Raw genomic sequence first — 23,356 nt, 5'->3', positions numbered from 1 at the left:
CAAGTACGCGAGAATGGGAAGAATGAGCTGCTTACCTGATGCCCACTGGCCTTCTGACACAGCATAAGCTATGCTCCAAGAGACAAGCTCTAACCTTGAACTATTTTCTTCATATCACACGTAGGGGTTGCGGAGAGAAAATCTAAGACGTACTATATTGCCAGGCACTTTAGTAGCCATTTTTATATAAAACTTCACAAAAACCCAAGCTAGTTTATCATTATCACCATCGATCCCTTTTAGTTCACACGGCAACTAAAAGTGACAGCTGGGGAAGAGTCATTGGACCCAGGTTTAATTTCAAAGACTATTTTTCTATGCAATTTTGCTCCATGAGGCCACACTCCTTAGGCCATTCTCTAAAAGTTTCCCTAAAATAATGACTCTTATCCAAAGATGCTTCTCAGAATTACCCCAAGAGGTTTTGTTTTTCTTTTCCCAAAATACACATACTGCGAGCCGTACCCCAGATATATCATTCAGAAATTCTAGGGCTGAGACCTGGATATGTATATCTTAAAAATTCTTCCAAGTAATTTTATACGCTTATCTGGTTATGAAGCTCTGCCTTCAAGAACACCTCACACTGAAGAACATGAATTTCCAGATTAAAAGGGCTCAACACACGCCTGGCCTGACTGAGGATGACAGACCCACACTAAGGCACAGCATTATGAAATGTCCCAGCGATGAGAACATGAACTCTGAAGAGCTTTCTTTAAAGTCACACATGAAGACTATGGAATGAGAGTAGCTTCAGACATCTTACAACAAGAAGCTAGAAGATAAGCAATGGCTTAAAAATCAGAAGAAAATTATCTCCAGTCTAGAATTTCACACCCAGCCTAAGTGCTAGTCACATATGAAGGTAAGATAAAAAGCATCTTCAGACATGCAGGGTCTCAAGAACATGACTCCTCACACACCCTTTTTCAGGAAGCATAAGATTGTGTTCCATGAAAATGAAAGAGTAAAAGAAAGTATTTTTAGAAAAAATAAGACATGAGGTCCTTTCTTAACAAAGGCTCCAACCCAGAAGAGAGCCACACTGATAGCTGTGCTAACTCGGCTGTTGGGGGCTGAAAGCAGATGTAAACAACATGTAAACAAATGGGTGTGGCTGTCTCAAAGCCATGTACTTATTAAGAGGCAGCAGGCTGCATTTGGCACATGAGCCATGGTTTGCTGACTCCTGACATAAGCACAGAAAAAGCTCAACAAAGTTATAAACATGGAAATTACACATTCCAAGGAAAACAAAAAGTTGTGTAGAGAAGTAAATGTTATCCTGGCTCAGATAAATGAGAACAACATTTATGTAATCATGATGATGTAACTACTGGATACTGATCCTACTAAAATAACGATATGACTATGCTAGGAGAATGGAAGGAAGGGAAATGTGTAAATATGTGATAGGTGCAGGGGAGAGGAGTGGGAGAAAGTTAAACCCTCATGTTTCGTAGTAGGAAATAACATCTAAAATGAAAAATATCCAGAAGTAGCTAAGATGACGAACTTCTCAGCCCTACCTGAGGCCAAACCTTGCAGAGTCAATGAAGTGGGAGAGTGGGAATGAAGTGAGGAAACGCTAATGTGCCAACACACGGTGGCCCAGGAGACGTTAAAGCTGTTGCTCAAGGTGCCATTTGGCAATGCCCACATGAGGAACTCCAAGAAAAAAGAGGCTGACACCAAAGAAAGCGCTGGTACTTCTCTCTCATCCACACAGTGGGACAGAAAGATCTGATCCCTAAGAAAGAATCTAACGGCTAAGAAGGACACAGACACTGAGACCAAAGCCACCAGAAGGAGCAGCCTGGCGGTGCACACCCCTCGCCAGCTCCCGCAGAAGATTACAGAGAGAGGCACAGCATCCCACAGACACCAGCCGACAAAGGCTCAGTGCTGACGGCTAGGGTTAGAGCAAGTGCACAAGAGCAGACTCACTAATAAAGGACTCAGGGTTTAGAAGAGACTTTCCCAGGCCAGCCACGTGGAGCAAGAGAACGGGATCCTGACCTAAATCCTTCTTACACCGCACAAGCTGTGGCTTCTTACCACCTTCCTACTGATGCCAGAACCCCTGGAGCGCCTCTACAATCGGCTTTGGATAACCTAGGTTCAGTTGCTCCTGCAATTACTTTCGACATCCTCATAAAACCTCAAGGTAAGGAGTACTACTAGGTATTGTTATATTGAAATACATAATAAAATAGTATCTTAGAATAGCAGCCTTTGTGGCTTCTTTTTATATTCGGCACTGACTTGGACTCCATCCTAGTCCGTCAGAGGCACAGACATTGCCTCGCGGAGAAGTAGGGCAGTTACAGCAAAAATTAAGAAAACAAGGTGTGGACTTTACGCCACAATAGTAGCTTGGCGAGAGAATAGGGAAAGGCAAATTACCCTTTCTCCCTCTGCCAGGTTAGCTGAGGATCCCTTGGGCCAGGATTGAGAGGAAAAGGGTGGCGGGTGACGTTTTTGGATAAATGAGGAATGAACATGGAGGAACTATGTGGTAACTAATACCAGGGAACTGCATGGAAGCTGAGTCAATACTCATAACCGTGCAATACCATGCTAATGAGGACTGCATATTGGCCAAGGTAAGGAGCTACGGAGTAAGAGCACCATTGACAAAGGCCTACACGTAAGCCTTGACGCGTCTAACAGATGGACGCTTACCCAAAACCTCTCTGAATCCCACATGAACTGCCCCTGGAGGACATTCAGGATGACCATAAACCCATGACACCCAGAGAAGCAGTGAGTCATGGAAGGGGAATGCTTGGCATCACGTGACCTTGAACAGGACTAGAAAGCAGTGAAATCAGACACTTGGACTGGGTAGGATTTACTTGACTAGTGTTACCCAAGTAGGCACTCTTTAAGGACTTCAGTATTGGTAAAATTTATTTTCATCTATATATTTTAAAAGTTCATGCCATCTGTGTGAAAATACGCATTCCCCAAATTTCCGCTTTCCTATGTAAAATATATCAAGAGGTAAATGCGTCGCCTAAGAAACAAGCTATGAATTTGGAAGTCTTGGTTCATCTCTGAGTTGAATGAAGGGTTCATTAACTAGAGTCCCCATTGGAACTCCATAAATGCCCAGATTAGAGACTTACTAACTCCTGACAGTGATCCAAGCATCTTAAACACCAATAAAAAAAAAAAAAAAAAGGAGTAATACTCCCTTTTGGGTACTGGCACCTCTGAATATTTATGTCCTATTCTCATTTTTAAAAGTGCTTTTTTTAGAAAATGGAGTTAACACCATTGCATGTATAAGCAAAGGCTAAATGTTTCCCAGGCTTTGCTTCTTGCTCAGTCTTTACCTATACTTTATAGCCAGTACTTACATTGTCCAGTTAAAGCTATGATGTCCTTGTTGAACTCTACCACCCACTATTTAATAAATTTATAGGAATCTGAGGTCAAGAATCCCACACATATTAAGGAATTCACTCAGAAAGGAGAAATAATGTAGTAGCCTTTTTAAAACAGAACAGGAAATGCTCTGTCAATAAATCTGCTGACTCAGGAATGTAAAAGCGCAGACCTTTTCCAACAGCAAGTGCGGGAGGCCAATCTGACAAGACACCTGCTAACTCTGCAATGTTTATGCTAGGTCCATGTGTCCACGTAGCGTTAGGTAAGAAAGACGGTTCCAGGCGATGGCCTAGAGGTGAAAGGGCAGACACAGTCACCAAGTCCTGGGCTGTTGTGGCTCAGCAGGGAATGCAGTGGGGGCGGGAGTATGTGGGTTGTAGACACGAACGATAGGGCGGACAGGCTGATTTGTGTCTAAGGCAGCTCCCAATAAATTTCTGGGTACCCTTTACAGCCTTACCAAACTGGCTGTTTCAAACACAGCGGTTGAGTGATCTGACTTAGAGACTAAGTTATTGAATGTTAACAACTGAGGAAGAGTTGCTGCCATGATAACAAGCTATGGAACACAATCCAAATGTTGGTAAAGGCTTCACGTGTGTGCTGGGAGGCCACTGGAACACAGGGTAAGAACTCAGAAGGAAGCTGAATGGAAGCCATAATGAGGAAGAGATGGTATTTTCATCAATGCCTCCAAGGTCCGAAAAGGAATTACAGACTTTAGGGCTGGAAAGGAAAAAATCAATATATAAGGATGCATCCAGGCAATACAATACAGTCTTAGACTGGGTTCCTTCTAGCAAGCAGAAGCCAAGGGCTTGCATGCAGATAGTCTATTTTGAGAGGTGAATCCAGGGAATCGTAGTGAGGACCCAGAAAGAATGGAACAAGAAGAGAAATCCAATATAAGTGTACATTATCAAACCAGGAACTAAGGGAAACCAGACCTTGAGCTGACCGGGGGCCTCTGAGGAAGCATGCACAATGTGCCCCTCTGAACTGTTGGCCTACGTGACAGAATCAGGGAGCATTTATCCACTGGCTCTTCTCACCAGTTGGCCAAGGGCTTTCCCGTGAGGATTAACATCCTCACACTTCCAAGTCTGCCCATGCTCAAGTGCCAAATGGGTCCCCACAGGTGCCCCATACAGGGTGTGAAAAGCCCCAGGGCAGAAACCGGGAAATGCATGGTGTAGCTAAGGCAGGTCCATGTAAGGTGACACCTGTGCAATGCCTGGAGGGAAACTGGGGCTGAGAGGACGTGAGGTGTGGGAGCTGGAGGTGTCTGATGCCATGTGCCACAAAAGTGACGACGCAGTCTGTCTACTGACATGGAAGACGTCCGCTATTGATGAGCGAATAACAGAGTTATTATAGCAAGTTACAAGATGCCATATGTAGTACAACCACATTCCTTTCAGTTAGTTAGCCCTAGTTTCTACTAACAGAGCCCCTCAAGGTAGCTTTTAAAGTGAAGAGGGTGGTTTAGTGGAAGAATCAATGGAGCAACACAGGAAACAGACCCCAGCGGAGCCACGGTAAAACGCAGACAGCCCTCGGGGAAATGGGAAGCCACCAAACAGAGACCATCTGGGTACTAAGTACTCTCTTCGCCTCTCCCGCTCTCACTCGTGACCTAGTTCTGATCCTCTCCCACTCCTGACTGGCTCCCTCACCCTAGTCTGTGTGTCTTTGAATCTCTGGTTGCTCATATAAGACATGGTTTCCGCTTCTTCATAACCTTTATGTTCTGCCACGATTGTACAGGGTGTTTGCAGTTGAACTCCGCTCTGATTGGCAGACGAATGGGTCTACATCATGTGATAAATATACTTAGTGTCCATTGTGCATACACACGTGCCCACGTATGAGTACGCACACATACACAGGCATTAGGTATTTACGGAGAGGGGCAGAGACGGGGGGAGGAAACGGAGACAAAATCACAGGAGGGAAGGAGAACCGTAGCCAGTGGCGGAAACTAACCGTCGTCACTGCACACACACGTGTACAGCGGCTGTACACACCAGCAACGCACACACGGGAACGGCCTTCCGCCCGGCACCAGACCCAGCCTTCTCCTCGGAGTCTGCACTAGACCGCGGTTAGGAGAAAGAAGGCAGCGCTGGAAGAGCTTGTCCTCCCCGTCTCCAGAGAACGCGCGTCTCCCCGACAAAGGGGAGAAAACGGCTCACAAGCACGTCCTTCCACCGTGTGCCACAGCGGCCAGGCACTCGGACCCTCCTAACTCAGCACAGGAGGGAAACACAGAGCCCTCGCGGCAGCGTCGACCTGAAGAAAGCCGAGGGCACCGTTCACCTCCCCTCTCCGTCCCAGCACGCAGCGAACAGCCGAGGTCAGTCAGTATCCTGTGAACACGCCAAGTACTTTAATTCGGTATCACCTGTAGCTGATCTCTGCTGTCTGGGTCCCTCTATTCCTGATGAATCTCCTCACAGGGGCCACTTTCCCACCAATTTCAAGCCATGTGGTTTGAACAGCTTGTTCCCAGGCTCAAATCCAGGGTGAGCCATGACTGGACTAAGTTCATCAGCAGACTCGATCCTCTTACCCGAAGTACTTGATGCGAGGACGGGCACACGACCCAGTTCAGCCACTGAGAACCAGCCTGGGGCTTCTGATCAGGTGCTGAGGGGGAGAGGTCTCCTCCTCCCCCACCGACGTGCAGTCTTGGGGGGCTGCAGCCTTCTGTCAGCCATGGGGGGGGGGGTCTGTCTAAGAAGGGAGCCTGCACGTGGAAGGGAGACAGGTGAGGTGGGACCAGCCCTGGAGATGCTCCCGAGGACCTGTGTCAGGCAGCCGTTAAGCCAGTGCCCCACTGAACTTGCCAGTTTTAAAGGCAGTAAATCCCCTTTTTTATCAAATCTATTTGGATTGAGCTTTCTTTACTTTCAACCAAAAAACCTTAATGGATATACTGTTTGTAACATATAGATGCTGACTTGCTTCTATGATTTCTCCCAAAAATAAATATGGAACAGACCCAGTCAGAAATAAAACTTGCCAATAAAGTACTCCCTAAAGGGGTCTTCTTACCTGGCTTTGAACTCTCTTCACCCCTAAATCTTGAGTTTGATGAATTAAACTGGATCTTCACAATATCGCTGTTTATTTATAAAAAGACCTTACAGATTCTTAATTTCAAAGCAGACTGTTGAGAATGATAACCTATCTTATGGAATGAGAACCATTAACAAAAAAAGGAGAACTATAAAAAGACCGACTAAATTTGGCTTCCAAAACGGTCCCTATTTTTGTCCAGATGTCTTCTGCTTTCATTGCCCAGGCCAGTCCTCTGCCTTCAGACTGGCTCGGGGCTGGCACGTTACTTCTGGGCAGCGGGGCCCTACTTCAGGCCCACTGCCGTTATTTGCCGCTCTGTTTACACTGCCTTCCAATTCTTTTTAAAATTCCAAGTCCTCCTTAATATCACTCCTAAAGAGGTCTCACCAGGCCCTCCTTGTACTTCAGACAATTTTTAGATCCATGGTTCTTCCCAATTTAAAAACAACATGAATTTCACAAACAGAATTGAAATGTCAAATTTTACTACCATCTGGATTTAAAGACTGCAAGGAAAACTAGGTTTGGGTCGTTTTATTTTTGTAGCCAAAGTGAATGTATTACAGTGCGTTTGTTTTCAGACCATTTACCTCTCTGTCCTGCATTTCACTCTGGGAGAGTAAGGTATGCAAGCGAAAAAGAGGAGACCATCCAGGAAATTCTAAGAGGGAGCCTATAAAATTCAGTAGTTGTGTTTGATATAGTGGAAGAAAAATCTTCTTCCTGCTCCTCTTCATCACCGTCCTGAAGATAAACCAATCTGCTCACTGCACTGAATTTAGAACCGTGAATGTGAGTTAACGACTTGGCTCTTCTCCTCTGGGGGCTTACAATCTGATGTATGTACAGACATAAAAGCTACACAGGCAGCTTCACAAAGGCTCGATGGTCCGTCCATTTAAAGCACCAGGCAGCTCTCGTGCCGGCAGGGGAGCAGAAAGAGGGGCCGCGCTGAGAGACACGGGTGGGACAGAGCAGACACGGAGGGGAGGCAGCAGTGCGGGGGTGAGTTAAGCTGCCCCCGGCATGGGCACCAAAGACATCGCCTCGCGGAAGAGCCCAGGCCGGGGACCCACATAAAAGGTGGCTGCGTGACCCCTTGGCCTGAGAGTCCCCGCAGAGTGCGCCACGTGACGCTCTGGGGAGCCCTTGAGAAGCTGGTCAAGGACGAGCCGCCACAGTTTAGAGAGATGGAAACAAGACCTACTCTGCCTCCAGGTCCTGAGGCAGAGGAGGGATGAAAGGAAGGATCCCCCATCTGAGAGAGGCAGCCAGGATTCCACTGGAGGAAGAAGGGAGCCAACAGTCAGAGAGGGGCGGGAGACAGGAGGGTCTGGGGGCGGGCGGCAGCGCGGGGGTCCCAGAGAGCGCCTGGAGGGCTATGGCCGGCCAGGGGCGCGCCGGGAACGGCATCAGGTCAGGGAAGGCGGGAGGCAGTGCTGAGCAGGCAGCACACGATGATGACCGGGAGGTTCGCACTCCTCGTGCTGACTGAGGGTTAACTGGCATCTGGGGTGTGCTGGGAGGAGTCCTGGGAAGCTGGGGCGGGGGTCTAACCAGAGTCTAGCTGGGAGGTGTGGGGTGGTTCTTTACTTCTGAGTCTGCCCAGTGGTGTCCGGCCCTCGGAAATGGAGGCCGCTGTCCTTAGGGAACAGCTCATCAGTGCCAGGTGCTGGCTGGGGCGGAGGTGCCTCACTGGGGACCAAAGGGACAGAGTCTATCTTAGGCAGATGTTTTCATGGCAATAGAAAAATTAGGACAGGTCAGGACTTGGAGCCACGAGGCTCTCTTCTTCTGGGGAAATAAAGGAGATGAGAATTGTTTTCTTGTCCCCTGGAATTCTAGCCTTTAACCAACAAGTTTCCTTTGCTCCACTTTCTCCCTCATTACCCTGAATATGTCTCTTTGGACTCCAAAAAAGTCCTCTTCTTCCTTGACCATTATTTCAATAAATGATACAAGATGTGTAAAATTGACCTGCCTTCAGGCAACATTTCCGACAAACTCCAATGGTGTTTGAGACTTCAGCTAATTACTGCTCCCTTTTCACCCTTTCTTCTCATTCCCATCAAGACGAAACAAAAGTAAGTAGACAAAGACACAGGGCAGACAGATGATTGCTAGATAGATAGATGATAGGTAATAGGAAGATAATAAGACTTACAGATGGATAGGAAGATGGACAGACTTACAGATGGATAGGTAGATGGGAGACAGATAATAGGTAAATGAGGAAAAGGAAGGGGATGGAGGGGAAAGGAAAGGAAGAAAAGAGAGAAGAGGGGATAGCAGAGAAGAGGAGGGGAGAGCAGAGGAGGGGAGGGAGGGAGAAAAGATAGGTAAAATCTAAGTAACCCTCTGACAGCTGAAAAAATGTCTCGGTATTCTTTGGAGTAATCCAGCCTACAATCTTGTGAAAAGGATAATCTTATTTAGACTCTAATTAGCAAAATTGAAGCTGGTTTCCTAATTCCCCAACTTCTACATCCAAAAAAGTACAGCTCCCAGACAAACGTGGACCTGAAGCGGGACAGGCCTGAAGGAAGCGTTAGAAGGCAGCTCTGGAGCCGTCTTCCAGACCTCTGACTCAGAACTGATTTTACAGTCCCCGGGGTAAAAGAATCAGATCAGAGGCAAAGCCAGAGCTCTAGCCCAAAGACCTGCTATAAATAGAACCTGAACTCTGCTCTTGCCAGGAAAACCGGAGGCTTAAATCAGGGTTAATCTCTCCATAATGGCGTTGTCTCTCAAGAAGGATCTGCAGCTCAAGAAGGAAGTCAGGAGCAGAGTTTCCAGGGCCACAGCCTACAGAATCCTCACTTAAAATCCGCAGTGAGTTTACTCCTCAGTGGCCCACAAGACTTTCCCTATTCTCCCTTTAAATAAGCACCGTGGTTTTGTTCTTGGTTATAGAACCTATAAGACATTCCAGAGACTCAGATGAGAAAGCAGGTATACCCTAGACCATACATTCTCAACCTTTAATGCACACTGGAAGAGCTCCCAGCACCCAACCCTCAGAGCCAATGATTTCAAATACCATCAGCCCACTGCACTTGATCCTCCTGTGCAATCTCTGCGGAAGATGCTGTTTTCGTTCCCATTTTCCAAACAAAGAAACTGAAGCTGAAGCCTGTTAAGCGGCTTCACCAAGCCACTCCTTTAATCCACAGTAAGGCTGGTCTTACACGCAAGGCATCCGATGCCTCATCTCGTGCTGCGTCCACTCCGTGAACACGACCCTGTCCACTTAACAGGAGGGTTCTGCAATTCAGAAGGACTTATTTTAAAAGTTGGCTTCTCTGGGGAACTTCTCTGCACTTTTTAAAGATGGCGTGGCAGTTACCCAAGCAAGAGGGAACTTGTTTTTAAAAATTCTATAGCATTTCAAAGAAAGTAAAATTATCCAAAAAAGTGCCAGTAACAATTCCTCCAGAGCACATAATTGCTTACATAGCTACTACAACTTCTGAAACAATGTTGATGTGTCGTGACATCTGTTCCATTAAAAAAGAGAGGAAGAAAGAGAACTCTCCTGACCTTTTCAGGTCCGTCATTTGATTAGTCAATCCAAAGTAAGTATTCCAGGCATCATTGTACAAGAGCTCCATTCTGTATTCCAAAATATTTATATGGTATGACACACTCGAGCTATATTTACTTATGGTAGTTAGCTCTAAAACCACTTTAAGGCACACACGGACCTGTAATCCAGCCAGCAATCCAATTAGGCTTTTTCAGAACTCCCTATCCCTTCCCGCTTCCTCGTAACTGTGTTTCTCTTATCCCTCTTCCTCTCCTTCCTTCTATCCCCAACGTGTTTCTATCCCCAACATGTTCATCCCAGTCCAAATGGATTCTAGCTATTGACCATTTTATTTCACTTAATCAACTTCTTTAATACAACTTCTAGATTTCCCTTCTCATGTGAATAGGCATTCTTTATACTTTCCTCACACATCTCTCACACTGATAGTCCTGTATTCCAAAAGCTTTATATAATTAATGTCTCCTCATTTCAGGTGAAGACCGTCTGATTTCCCCGCTGTCTTCCATCCCTCCTCATAGCTATGCGTGGACCTGAAGCATCCTCCCCAGCTGCTTTAGAACCAGGCTCTGTGTCTTCCCCCACACCCAGGCCTCCGCCAGTATCTCTGGATCTTCCTCTGCACTTGGAATCCTCCATCATTTTGGGGAAGATCCATCCATACCTCCTGAAAACCTTGACACTGACCTCCCTCCTCTTCAGTCCCAGAAAACTTTATCTTCACTCCATCTCAGTCTCCTCCCAATACAATTAAACCTTAGCTTAAAAAAAAAAAAAAAAAATACCTACTGCCCTCTTTGTAAGACCTTAATCCAAAGTTCAGTTCACCCTCCAGGACCATGAGCTGCCATCTTCCCAGCTTTCCCTTTCTTTCATCCCACTGCCTTTGACCTCTACAACAGCCCATGGTCTGTCTCAGTTTAGCTTCACTTGCTTCCCAGTCAAGCCGGGCCCAGGGGTCAGACACGTCACTACCTCCCTAGAACCTTCTGCCCTCAGACTCCTCCCTGTCCCACTGTGTCGGTCTCTGTCTCCCTTTCCTGTTTACCAAACCATCTCTGTCTGTGGCGCCCATTGTTTCACCCACATATGTCTTAATTCCGTGAAATCCGGCTTCTATGCATGCTGCTATGCTGACGCTACACACTTTCTCTCCGTGTTTCTGTAATTCATCTGACCACTCACAACCAACTTACGAGACTTTCGCTCAGTTTTCGGTTCCTTGCTTGTTCTGCGGTACTTGACATGGTTGGCTGCATAAACGTTTCTTCCTTCTAATTTCATCTCTCTCTGCTCTTCTGAGACGTGATCGATAGTGATTTTCTCCTTCCTTTCCCCGCACCTTAGCTGTCTTCTTGTGGGCCTCTCTCTCCTTCCCCTAACTCTCCAAAGATCAGTGTTTCCCAACATTGTATCCTCATCCTATTTTCACCCTATAGGTTTTTACTTACGGATCTAATCCCTCTCTCATTTCCTCATGCAGAAATGTTACAGAAACAGGGGAGTCCAAAAACAAACCCCAGAGTGTGCGGCTGGGAGATAGGGAGCAGGAAGCAGCTTTCAGGATGCCCTTGCATGCCTGGAGCGAGTGGCTGGATACATTGTTGCAAAGACCCGCTTTACTTCCAAGACTCAGAAAGATGGGAGGGATCTTGGACTGTGGGCTGGTACGGAAGAAGCAGACAGAGCCTACGGAGGGTTCTGTGAATGGTCAGAACTGTTTGCAACACCCACTGCGTGAGAGGACGCAGGGAGAGAGAGGAGGCAGGGAGGAGGAGAGAAGCAGCTGCGGACATTTTGGGCTGGCTCTGGCTCTAGGAGGCTCGCTCTCAGGCTCTCTCTCTGGCCCTCACGCCCTCACTCTCTGGCTCCTGTGGGCTCCCTCCATCTGGCTTGGAGCAGGGGTCTCCAGGAGGCTTTAAGAAGAGGCTCTTGCCAGGCGGTTTTGAGAAGGAGAGGAGATCCATGCGGTTTGCAGGAAGAAGGCAGTTTGCAAGGAGGCTGAGAATCCAGGCGGTCCTGCATTGAGAGCTGGCGGGCACCACAGCACAGAAAGGGCCTCCCCAATCAGAACTGAGTGATTGGCAGCTGCTGGTAAGGCTGAACTGTGCCTAGGAAGTAGGGAAACGGTGTGTCTGACCTTCCTAAGACTGGCCAGGTCTGGGGGGGGGGGCAGGACTTTGTGTAAATAAACAATTCTTTTCCTTTTCACCAAACTCTGGTATTCAGAGTTATGATTCTGGCGGCGGGCAATCGGACCCCTAACTAAACAGCCCGTGGGTTCTGTTTCAATCGGAGCAGCCCAGGGGTTCTCTTACAGAAAGACTTAAAGTTTGAAGACAGATCTGACCCAACTTTTGCCATTTACTAGAACAGGATCTGGCACACAGTAGGTCCTCAGTAGGTGATGAGATAAATGAACGGTGAGAACATGAGCAAATCAATCAACCTCTCTAGGCTTCGGTTCCATAGTGTTGTTATATGGACTGACTACTAGCACAACATATAAAGAAAATTACCTAGGAAGCAGAAAATAGCAGGGAGACAGTATAATAAACAGTTACCCTATTCCCTATTTCCTGTGCAAATGACTCCCAAACCTAAATCTGAGCTACACTCACACAAGAACCCTAGACCCAAATGTACACATCTCCTCCAACAGCCAGTTAGCCCCTTGATCCCACCAGTTTGAAACTATACCATCTTCCGTCCCAAACCAGTCCCTCTCCCTCTCTCCCCTCTCTCTGTAATAACATTACCATTTTCCATTGTTGAGGCTCCAGACCACAGAAACAACCTTTAATGTTTTGTAATCCCCTCCCTACAGCCTGCTACCAGGGCCACAGATGACTTCCACACCCCATCAATGTTACTTGTACTCCCCCTGCCAGGCCTCCTGTGCTGCCCGGCACCAGCTCTCGCTGGAAGTCCCACAGTGGCCTCTTCAGAGGTCTCTGCACCATCAGTCTCTTCCCACTTCCACCCCGCCAGGTCCGTCTTCCTAAACACATCCCAGATCGTGACACTTCTCTGGTCAGTAGCCTGTAATAGATCCCACGTGCCTACCAAATGGAGCAGACCCCCTGGCCTGGCAATCAGGGCCCTGCACATATGACCAAACTTGCTACTACATGTTCCTTGGTGCATTTTTCCTAACGCCCGTGTTTGCTCATGCACTTTCCTTGGCCTGCGAGCTTTCATCCCCAACCACAGTCACTGAAATCGGACCAGTAGGCAAAGTCCTGCTCAAATCTTCTGGAACGTCTTCCCTGATCCTCTGAGTTCAATTTAACTGTTCTTTTTCGAGTACTTCATCAATAGTTTTATTTTTATAACTCTTACTTTATTCTATTGTAATTAAAGAATTATACTGGTGTATCTGCCTTCTCTACTATATAATAGCTCTTTGAAAACAGGGATCGTGTCTTAATTCCAACCACACCCCCCCACCAAAAAAGCAACATTTTTTGCACATAAAAGGTCACCTGTAAATATCTGTTAAATTTATGTGTGTATCTTTAAGAAATCACACACTGAAATTTAGTGTTTTTGAAACTGCTTATTATAATCATTCGTCTATGTAGACAAAATGTAGCTTTCAAGGCATCTTGGTGGCATGTCTCTTAGGAAGTGACAGAAGGGCCTTAGAAGACAGATAATGTATCATAGCTGTGAAATGTCCCCCCACCCCCCACCCTTTGGCCATCCCTTAAATCATAGAGCTGAGCGGACGAATAAAATGATCAACTTAGAAAAAAAAATGACTGTTGTAATCTTCTTTCCTGGTTAAAAAGGCAAGACAATATGTCTCTCTCTGAAGAGCTCAGTGTATGAGATATGAAAATGTATCAATTCAGAAAGAGCAGTGGCAGGAATAATTTGTCAAGGCTTCAGAATGCTTTGTAAAACTCACCATGGACTTTCAGCCCTTGCAGTTAGCACGTCCCAGGAGGTACACGGTGCAGAGAAGGACTCTGGGCTCATCCCAGGCTACGAGACTCTTGCCAAAGTCACCACTCGCTTTTGGCCTCCATTTTCCCATCTGTAAAATAAGGAAGTGCTCAAAAAGCAAAATGATGGAACACATCAAAGAGATTTAAGAACCACCTAAAACAGCTCCCAAAGGACAAAGCTGGAACAATTTGAGCAACAAAATAAATGACAAAATATTGGATTATAACCCAAAGTATAAAATAAATATCCATGAGTCCTCACTGATGCAAATAAATGATTAAATAAATGAATGAGAAGAGACCAGTCTCCCTTTCAGAAGAACTCCAAATGATTTACGTAGATACTCTCCCCTCCAATAGGGAGAGCTGAACTTTCTACCAGCTTACCCCCTTTAGATAGGGTGGGCATGGTGACTAGCTTCCAAAGAGTAGAGTATGGAAAAGGAGGAAAAAGCACCTTGACAGTGGAGAAACCTGACTACCCTGGCCAGGTAGTCAAGGTTAACATCCGCATGATAAGTTATGTCGATAGTATGTAACCTTAATATGATGTAATGACAATGGCACTACATCTCTGCAGTCTTCCTCTCCCAAACCCAAGACCTCTAACTACAAGAAAAACACTGAAGAAATCCAAATTGAGAGACATTCTGTAAAAAAACCTAACTCATGCTTTGAAAACTGTCAAGGTCATCAGAGATAAGGAAAGTCTGAAAACCTGTCACACACCAGAGGAGGTTGGGGAGGGAGACATTATGACTAAATGTAACGTGTTGTCCTAGGTGGGATCCCAGGACAAAGTCAAGGACATTAGAGGAAAACTGGTGAAATCTAAAAAAGGTAGTAAGGTTAATTAATAATAATGTACCAATATTTATTTCTAACTTGTAACAACTGTACATAGTGATGTAGGATTTTAACAGTAGGGGCAGCTGGGTGAGGAGTATATGTGAGTTCTCTGTATTATCTTTGCAACTTTACTAGAAATCTAAAACTCTTATAAAATTGTAAAATTACTTTTAATAGACCAGTTCATATTCTAAGGAAAGCCCCACTATGAAGAATTATGTGGTTTCATCCATTTCAAAAACAACACTTAAAAAAAGATATTTTATGTATTTTATATATTTTCCATATAAAGTAACAAACAGCTTAGCATCATCTGTCTGGACACCCTTTCCCAGTATAATTGCGTGTTAGTTGTGCCGTAACATTTGATTGACCTACTTAGAATTTCGGTTCTTCCGACCGTTCATTACACCCACAAACTAAATCAGTGGTTGCTCTTACATGTCTTGGCAGAACAAATTAATACTATCTGAACAAATTGATGACCTTGGCTCCCAACTCCTATAATTTTGGCAGGTTATCCTTTCAGTTTCTAAAGCCAGTACACAGGGGAATCTTTAGGCAGAGACCTGTTCTCCTATCAGTGCATGGACTTACCCCTAATGAGTGTCAGAAGAACGCCCCAGAGGAAGTGCAGGCCTCCTCACACCTTCTTGGCAAAGCAGGGAGAGGTTGGCCCCGGGCCCTAGTAAGAGACTCAGACGGAAACATGAAACACACATCCTCACTGTAAGGACACAACTCATTCACTCAACACTTTTCTTAACGCCTGAACTAAGAAGAGAGAAATGATAGACACTGAAGGGTTTCCATTCTTACTTCATGGGCAAAATAGCAAACTGTTGTTAAACAGGAGGTGAAGAGATGGAAACAGATGAAAATGAGCTGCTGAAATATGCAACTGGGCATTCAGCTAGCCCGCTGGAAGCAGTGAGCAGCAGGAGTAAACATGCATTTCAGGAATAAACACTGATAAGGTGCCTCCCATTGATGGCCCCTTCTGGGCCCAGCAGAGGATGCAGAAAGGATTAAGCCACAGTCTATGCCCTCAAGGCCCTTGCTGTCTGGTAACTGGAATAAGGGAAGCACACCATTAGTGGCAAGCACAAAGAAGTTAATATGTGTCCCCAAGAAAAGCACAAAGTGTTCCTGGAGGTTAAAGATAAAGAGGCTGAGTCTAGTTAAGGATAGGGAAGAAGATAACATTTTGAGAGAGGCTTCAGTCGTGGTCCCAACTAAACAGGTTTGGATGGGATTATTATCCAGTCAAAGGGACAGCCTCAGCAGAATCACTACCTAGGACATATGTAAATAAGTCTTGGGAGATGTGGCTTTAAAAAGGAACACACGCATATGCACCCATACCACGCTAAGTCGGGGGGAAAGTGAGGTCAGGAGCATGGTATTTACATGTTCTTAATGTGTCGCCCTCAGTCTGCTTATCATTTGGGAGCGGGAAATAGGAACTGTGCTGTGGAAAAGCCACTTTCATCAGCGATCAGTATCAACATGACCAGTGAGGAGCAGGTGGACAGCATGTGGCTCCAGATGCCATACCCGAGAAGGACATGACCTTCCTTTTGTAGTTTTCTAGCCAGATGTCTAACCATGAAGAAATCTGAATTGAATCATGAAGAAACATCATACAAACCCACACAGAGGAACATAATATAAAATAACTGATGCATGTTCTTCATATCTGTGAATATCATAAAAGACTAAAGAAAAACAGACTTCTTCCAGATTAAAGGAAACCAAAGAGACAACATGAAATGCAATATAGGATCTTGGGCTGGATCCTGAACTGGAGAAATGCTACAATAGGACAATATTGGGACAACTAACAGAACTGGCACATAGACTGAATATAGACCGTATATTTTTTAAAGTATTATATTCATGTAAAATTTCCTGAATTTAGTAATTCCATGGTGTTACATAAGAGAATATCCCAGTTCTTAGGAAAGATGCACTGAAGAATTAGGAAGGAAATGACATGATCTTTGCCACCTACTCTCAAATGATTTGGACAAAATAGATGTATATACGGAAAGTGAGAAAGCAAATGATAGAACAAATGTGGCCAAATGTTAAAAATTGGTGACAAGATAAATGAAGTCAGAGGGAGTTCTCAGAATCATTCTTGCAACCTTTCTATACAGTTTAAAATTATTACAAAATAAAAACATTCTCAATAAAGACCTTATAAAACATTAAAATCAAAATTATTTTCATGCATAACAGTTTTATAACCTAGTTCTATTATGGTATAAATATTTTTACATAGCTGTAAATTACTATTTATGGAGTACCTGAAACTTCAGGATCTTCTTTTTCACTTAATATTGTCTTATTTAAGTATTTCCATGTTATCAATTCGGTCATACAGCAATCATTTTTAGTAACCATACAGTTCTCTACCATGTAATCATTCTTCTATTATTGAACATTTCTGTTATTTCCAATTTTCACAATTACAGTATCACTGCTATGAAGATATCTATAAAAATCATTTATTTCCTTTTCGGAATACCTCCTAGGGGTTTTAGGATAATTCTGTGTAACAAGTCCCGTAGAAAGGGGACTGTACTGTACTGTTCTGTACTGTCCAAGTCATATGATTAAGGTTCACCCGCGCCAGAGAATATTCTCCATACTTGTAAATATGGAGTCGGCTTTGAAAACGGTCCATCGGCACATGGGTACCATTGCCAGACGGCAGCTCTCGGACACACACACAGACGCACACCATTCACCGCGCCCTGGGAGCAGACCAGATGCGGGAAGAGAAGGGTGTGCAGGAGCCCAGCTGACAGACTATGGCTGTGTGGACTCACCGCTCCCATAGCGGGAGCGCTTTCCTAGCTAACGCAGAGCACAGCAGACGGAAGTTGTCTGGGCTCAGGTGCCCCGGTTTTGGTAAACACATCTTACTCTTACAGAAGTTCCAAAATTTTAATATAGGAACTCATTGGTTAAAGGGAAAACAAGACATGTGTAACGCTTTGACTATAAATGTGTCTGGGGAGCTGGGGCATCAAACGACTGAAGAACAGTTTTGTATGGAATGATAACTGTGTCAGGCTGAAGACCAATCAAGTGAACGGCTGTACACAAGGAATACCCATGAGCAATTTCAGTGATTAGGGACTGGTTCGTAAAGGATAAGACGAGCATGGGACTTGGTGAAAACCCTATTTCTATCTTTTTTAAAAAAATTGATTAATTAATTAATTTATTTATTTACTTTTAGAGAGAGGGGAAAGGAGACAGAGAGGGAGAGAAACATCACTGTGTGGTTGCCGCTCACCCGCGCTCCCAACTGGGGACCTGACTTGCAACCTAGTCATGCGCCCTGACTGGGAATCGAACCAGCGACACTTGGCTCGCAGGCCGAGGCTCAATCCACTGAGCCACAGCAGTCAGGTCCTATTTCTATCTTGAAGTATCCACACGCTAAGGTGTCTCTTCGCTGAGAACCGTAAAATGTGTGGATACATATGAAATGCAAGCACAGAATTCTTACAAATACACATAAACGAACAAAGGCAGCATTTCCAAAAAGGTGCCTAGTCCAAGGAAATGTTCAGGAGTCACGGAAATTACCTATGTCTTGGCTTTGAAATCAGTTCCACGTGTACACTCATTTATTGAAACCTCCAAACTGCTCACTCAAGATCCGTACGTTTTACCCCATGTAAGATACGTCTCAAAAAACGGAGCAGAAAGTACACAGCACTGGGCATCAGCAGACCCACTCTGTCACAAACCAGTTCTGTGAGGAAGTCAGTGAGCCACAGTTTCCTCATCTGAACAAAGGGATCTTGTGACATGATCTCTAGGTTCCTCACTAGCTTTAAGATTCTTATGGAAAAAGTCTTTAAAGTAGCAGTGAGTTTATGGAAATTAATAATCTGACTTAGGACCGACAATTTTGACTTACAGTTTCAGCTGCATTAAGTAATTCATGAACATACCATTATGAATAGAAACTCAAGTGATATAGATAGGGCAAAATTTCTCTTTGGCCCCCTTGCCATAGTCCTAGAGGGGACCTGTCCCGCCAGGTCGCAGACTATTGTTACGGGTGTGTGTCTGCTGGGAAGGCAGCCTGGCTCTGTAACCGAGTGTGACGACCGTGATAAATGCCACCCAGGCCCACAGCCCAGCAGCACCACCAGCCAGCGCAGAACTTCAGTTCAGTTTGCCCGTCTCGGGACGGCCACAGAGATGGCAAGCATTCATGACGCTGCTGTGAGCACTAGAACAATATACGCACAACACTTTGAATGGAGGCTAGCTCCCAGAAAGCATCAGTTATTACTGATAAACTTTTCACGATTTCATAATGACATATCTATGCTTGCTTCTTCCAATACAGTTGAAGAATAAATAATTGAAAACACTCTAATGCAAAGGAGTCACTCAAAGCGCTACATAAAATTAAAGGCCCTCAGGAAAATGTCTTCTGGAGTATTTAAGTCATTGATCTTGAGCCAAAGGGGCCCTTCAATGTCATCCCGTGCCCCTCACAGATAAGGGATTAGGCCCATCACATTTCTGTTGCCAACATTTCAGATTTCTTTTTAATATGAGAAGGATAAGTGTGTGGGGGAGGGGTGCAGAATAAAATTCAAGACAGCAACGTCCAGCCCGTCACTGTAGGCCTGTCCCTTCACTGAGCAGTCATAATACCTAAGGACCCAAGGACAGCAGAAAGAAGACCATGTCACCACACAGCTTGATGAATGACTCAAGTTTGTATCTTGGCCTAGGGGCGAGGGTACAATGGGCTTGCTCTGTCATTCATTCTGCATCTACTCTACAAAAGATTTTTATTTCCTAATGCAGAATCCTTTAATGAAGAAAAAAGCCTGCCTGGTTGGATCTAGGATTTGTTAATTAATTCAATGACACAGACTAAACTTCCAATGGACACGAGGCATAACAAAGTGCCACATTTTCTTTCAATCAATTTTTTACCTTTACACAGTGATAAGAGCCTGTGCCAAAGGTTCTTGATTCTGTCTACGTGAAAGGGCTGTAACTGACACCCACTTAGTCAACTAGTTAACAGCCTTAAATAATGAAAACGTGAGGACCCTGACTGTGGGTTTGTGCAGCTCCTGGCTCTGCAGGGGGTGGATGATGTCTCTGCTGGGAGGCCCTCCCCACCCCCCACCCCCCACCCCCGCACTGACAGGGGACCCATTTGTTCCCATGACAACCCACCCTGCAGAGAGCGCACTCAGGTAACTTGCCCTGCTGGAGATCAGGGACACAAAGAGGGTGGGGAGGAAGACCTGGAATCGCCCTTTAACCAGACTCCACCGCATTTCCCTGGCCTTCTTGGCCACATCAACATGTTTCTAAGGTCAACAGCTGACCTCAGGTAGCAGAGTGAACTATGGCCCTTGTGGTGTGATTTAAAGATCCCTGTACCCAAGATTTCCCCTCACTCTCCTTTGAAACTGCCTGGTGTCCTGTATGTGAGACTGTTCCTTTAGCTTATGTCTTATAACATCAACGTCCTTGGGACAGCTTGTTAATGCAGCAAGTCTCCAACCAGTCATTGCCCGGTGGCTGAGTTTATTTCACACACTCCCTTCTCTCTGCCGGCTGGCTGAAGTCCCCACATCTAGAAGATAAGAGTTACTGGGTTATGATTTATTGTTGTTATTCTTTTTATCTTTGACACCATAAAAATACTTAAAAGGGAGGGCAAGATGATTCTGGAGCATGGGGCACTGCTTTGGAAAGGGGGCGGTGAACAGAGGGTGTGGGCTGCAGGAGGACAGCAGGAGGGCCCTGAATCCACCACCCCACCCCCGTGAAGGGAGGGATCCAGGAAGTGCATGTTAACCCAGAATAAGCCCCATTATTTCCCAACTTTGGGACTGCTTACTTCAGGGAATACTACTCCCGATCTGGGCAATGACCTAGAGTTGCATAAACTCTGCTTGTCTTTCAAATGAAAAGCACTGGGATTAATCAGGGAGTACTTTTTCAGTGCACAAACTAAATTAAAAATAACCCGACAACCACATAAGAAAACATAAGGGAAAATTCTAAATGCGCGCGCGCACACACACACAGAGACACACACCCTCTGATGTCCATCGTTTCAGTGAGGAACAGAACTCCAAAGCTGCAAGTGACACAGGGACAACAACCCCCCCGCTGTATCCCTCCCTCTCCTGGCAGGCACACTGATGGCGGTGGGAGTCCGCCTAGGATGCCGTTGGGCAGGGCAGGGCAGATCTTCCCACGCCAACCGGACCCCTGCCCTGCGCCACCTCTCGGAGCCGAGGCCAGAGTCCCACTTGGAGCGAGACAAGGACAGGGCCCGCGCAGCTGCTGGTCTCCGGAGGGTGGACTTGCTGGCCGCCTCTCTTCAGAAGTGGGCTGAGTAAATGTGTGAGCCGGCAGCTATAAACTGGCTTCAAAGAAACTAGTTTTTGCCAAATCTGCGTAGACGGTAAAAATGACCAGGATGTCTGTTGAAACTAGCCCGTCCCTCAGAATTCTAATTCAATAGGTCTGGGAAAAGCCCAGGAAACTGTGTTTTTCACCGGCATTTCAGATGATTTTTGTAATCAGGCAAGTTCTATAAACAGTAAGATAGGAAACCTGCAATTTCAGAAAGAAAACTAGGAAGAGGGAGAGGCTGGAGGGAGTTGTTCCTCCCTCTCCCGAGTTTGGGAATGTGTGTTGCTGCCCCTTTTGGAGGGTCAGGTAGATCATTTCCTCAGCTGGTCCACTGCCTATCTGAAGCTGAGAACTTTCCGTGATGTCAACAGAACACAGTAAGTGAAGATAAGGGAGGAATTATTTAGCTCTCCTGTGTAGAGGCCCATTAATACCCACAAACTCACTACATACGAGGAAAATCTAGTGCCATGCAGCTATTCTCCCATGTTCCAGCGGTCAAGTCATAGCCCCCGCACCTCACACCAAAAATAGCAACACTGTAATGGTCGGCCATAGTTTTGATACTAGGCTAAAGCTGGTTAATGCAGCAAGTCAAAACGTGGCCACTGCCCGGGCTGGTGTGGCTCAGTGGACTGAGCGCCAGCCTGCAAACCAAAAGGCTGCCAGTTTGATTCCTAGTCAGAGCACATGCCTGGGTTGTGGGCCCTGTGAGAGGCAACCGATCGATGTAGCTCTTGCACATTGATGTTTCTCTCCCTCTCTTCACCTCTCTCTAAAAGTAAAATAAAAATAAAATCTCAAAAAAAAAAAAAAAAATAAAAAGAGTGGGCACTACTAAGAGCTAGCGGAGGTACAATCGTCAAATGGAATACAATTCTTCACAAGAATTCCTCTACCACAGAAGCACCTTAGGATCCCCACCCAGCAGCTTCCTAAGTACATACAGAGCCTAGGCCCAGAAGAGAACACAATAAAATAAAAACAATCATTATCTGGAATGGTAGAATTATAAGTGTAATTTTCCAATATTTATTTCCTTTACTGATCTTTTAATATGGATGTGATAAATAAGAAAATTTTTTAAATTTTTATTTCTTAAATTGTTGTTTTATTACAGTTGTCCCAATTTTTCTCCCATTGCTCCCCACTACCCTGCCCGCCCTCAACTCCCACAGTCAGTCCCCACCCCGCTGTCCATGTCCGTGGGTCATTTATACATGTTCCTTGACTAGACCCTTCCCCTTCTTGCCCTCCTTCTTCCCCTCCCTGATAAATAAGAACTTAACAATTGTTAATGCATTACTTGCTATTCACCCATCACTATTTTGTCAAAAAGCAAATCAAAATATTCCTCAATGACAACTGAGTCAGTTTATTAATTACTTCTGTTAATAAAGATATTATATTTCACCAATATATCTCTTTGTCATATACTTCATTTTCAGACATAAATAGGAGGCATTAAGAGTAATATCCCAGACTTCCTGTCAAGATGGTAGCCAGCATCGGCAGACATGGCTCGCCTCTTTGCACAACCACATCAAAATTACAACTAAAATATAGAATAACCATCACTCAGAACCATCAGAAATCGAACTGAATGGAAGTCTGACAACTACGAAATTAAAGAAACCACACCCATCTGGACTCGTAGGAGGGGTGCAGATGCTGAACAGGCTGGTCCCACAACTGCATGTGGTGGGTAAAAATTCGGGAGGGATATCTTGGGAGCAAGGAATCCAAGCCCACACCAGGCCCCCCAGCCTAGGGTTCCAGTGCCAGGAAGATAAGTGCCCACAACTCCTGGCTGCAAAAACCAGCAGGGATTGAGTCAGTGCAAGAAACTTCTGAAGCCCCAGGCAGTCCCTCTTAAAGAACCCACACACGGACTCACCTACTCATACTTACACCCTCTGAGCCCCAGCACTGGTGTAAAAGCCTGAAAGGCACTGGTGGCATACAGGGAGAACCTGAAGTGTCTGGCTTCAAGGTGAGCAGAGGCCATTGTCCCTTTTCTAAACCCTCCTCCCAAAGACCTGGCAAGATGGTGCCATATCTGAGACTCCATCAACCTGGCTAACACTGTTTGACC

General features: G+C 45.4%; 1 long non-coding RNA gene across 2 annotated transcripts in view; it reads right to left on the bottom strand.

The window, feature by feature from the left end:
* The window catches only part of LOC149999208 (uncharacterized), a 60,549-nt gene that overhangs the window by 26,203 nt on the left and 10,990 nt on the right, over positions 1–23,356 (bottom strand). Inside the window, exons 3-4 of one of the 2 annotated variants that reach the window (XR_016513499.1) lie at positions 13,944–14,072; positions 9,489–9,747 (exon numbers count right to left, since the gene is read on the bottom strand). This is a non-coding gene — a long non-coding RNA (uncharacterized LOC149999208). Of the gene's footprint in view, positions 1–9,488; positions 9,748–13,943; positions 14,073–23,356 lie in introns of those variants that run through there. The other variant, XR_016513501.1, reaches the window with a different exon arrangement.

This window comes from Furipterus horrens, unplaced genomic scaffold, assembly GCF_987537825.1.
Source record: "Furipterus horrens unplaced genomic scaffold, mFurHor1.1.pri manual_scaffold_10, whole genome shotgun sequence".
NCBI lineage: Eukaryota > Metazoa > Chordata > Mammalia > Chiroptera > Furipteridae > Furipterus > Furipterus horrens.
The sequence above is the reverse complement of the archived record's forward strand: the minus strand, read 5'-3'. Positions and strand labels throughout refer to the sequence as shown.